The 1,686-nt window shown below is 49.9% G+C and overlaps 1 protein-coding gene across 2 annotated transcripts in view; it reads right to left on the reverse strand.

Annotated features, from left to right (window-relative positions):
- Nucleotides 1-1,305, reverse strand: part of ITPK1 (inositol-tetrakisphosphate 1-kinase) — a 255,430-nt gene extending 254,125 nt beyond the window's left edge. The window contains exon 1 of one of the 2 annotated variants that reach the window (XM_082275448.1): nucleotides 949-1,305. The gene's annotated coding sequence lies outside the window, so the exon portion shown is untranslated. The remainder of the gene's footprint in view (nucleotides 1-948) is intronic. The other variant, XM_082275449.1, reaches the window with a different exon arrangement.
- Nucleotides 1,306-1,686: the final 381 nt, after the last annotated feature.

The raw sequence follows: 1,686 nt of genomic DNA on the forward strand, positions 1-1,686 counted from the left end.
TACATACATACATACATATATATTACATATACACAGGAACATCAAGACATATAGCACTGACATATTCCATGGCACCTTACGAAGAACCAAATCCACCAATCACTACCAAGGTGCCACTTACAATCCAACGCCCCCGCCACAGTCACAGACACTGAGGCCAATTGGGGTCACAGGTTACCTTCACCAGTTGCAGGTGGAATGCAAAGCGTCTAAAGCATGTCAAACACACAAGCAACCTACAAACTCCATGCAGACAAGAATGGAACCCAGGACCCCGCAGCTCAAGCAACCTACAAACTCCATGCAGGCAAGAACTATACCCAGCAGCTGGCAGCTCAAACAACTTACAATCTCCATGCAGACAGGAATCCATCCCAGTATTCACAGCTCAAACACAAGCAACCTACAAACTCCATGCAGACAGGAATTAAACCCAGTACCATTACCCTGCAGCTCAAACACAAACAACCTACAAACTCCATGCAGACAGGAATCCATCCCAGCACAAACTCATGACCCATCAATGAGCTGAAAGCCCATCTTAGTACATCAAACCCAACACAACTGCTAAAGAACTACAAGTCCCAGCAGAGCCAGCAGCCAAGGACTACATCATGGTAAAAGAGAACCTGTCCATCAAACCCAGCATGTCCCCAAAACTCAGCAGGACCAACTTTACAGGAGAGCTGTAGTAGCCCTGGCTGGCAGGACATGCTTGCACTTGTAGTTCACCAGCAGCAGGTGACCATACTGGTCCTGATCAGAGTCATGCTGGGGGGAACAGAGAAGAGCTTCCATCATCCACCAGCCAAAGGCACTACTGGACTGCCCAGGCAGGGTTAACCCTGTGCATGCCATCTAAGCAGGCAGGGAAGGCTGGATCCCCCCTCTTGCTGCCTGCAAGTCATACATTGGTGAACTAGGTCAGCCAGCCCCCCCTCTACTGACCTGAATAGCAGATGCAGCCTGGTGGAAGGAGACAGCTCCAGGTCTCCCTCTTGTTGGTGATCTGTCTCTTCTGGACTGTCTCCCTCCCTCCCTCTCTCTCTTCTCCCTCCCCCTCTCTCAGAGCTCCATTTCCTCAGCTGGGTCCCTCCCTGGTCTCTTCTTGCAGGCTGGGGAGGACAGGCAATGCACTGGGGCTTCTCAGGCAGGGGGACACACCCTGTGCTGTGGCTCCAGGTCCTCTTCTGGGGCTCCGAGCTTCATCCGTGGAAGGGGGAGAGCAGCAGCAAGCGTGGAAGTTGGAGGCACAGCCAGCAGCACACACAGCACTGCCTGCTCCTCTATGGGGAGGAAGTGAGAGGGAGGAGTACCGCTGGCGGGCCGCTAGAGGGCGCCCGTTCTCAGGCCTCCACTGCACACATGTGACTGGCACACACTGGCTGCCAAAGTTTTCAATAGTTTATTAAACAAAGAATCAAACTAGTGGATACAATGTATCAGAGGAGAGTAAATAATTCCATAGAGAGCAGGAAAATAAACAGAGGGGGATCAGGAGGATTATTATCCATTCCTTTACTGGAAGTGCCCCTACAGGCTTCACTGGGGTGGGGGGCTATTATAGAGCAAGAGTACTATGGGGATCTCCTGCACAGGATACTTGGGTTCTAATAAAATCTACTATAAAAATAATAATAGAAACAACAAAAATAATTATTATTTTTATTAGTAGTAATAGTGTTA

This window comes from Pelophylax lessonae, assembly GCF_965119305.1.
Source record: "Pelophylax lessonae genome assembly, chromosome: 13".
NCBI classification, from domain to species: Eukaryota; Metazoa; Chordata; class Amphibia; order Anura; family Ranidae; genus Pelophylax; species Pelophylax lessonae.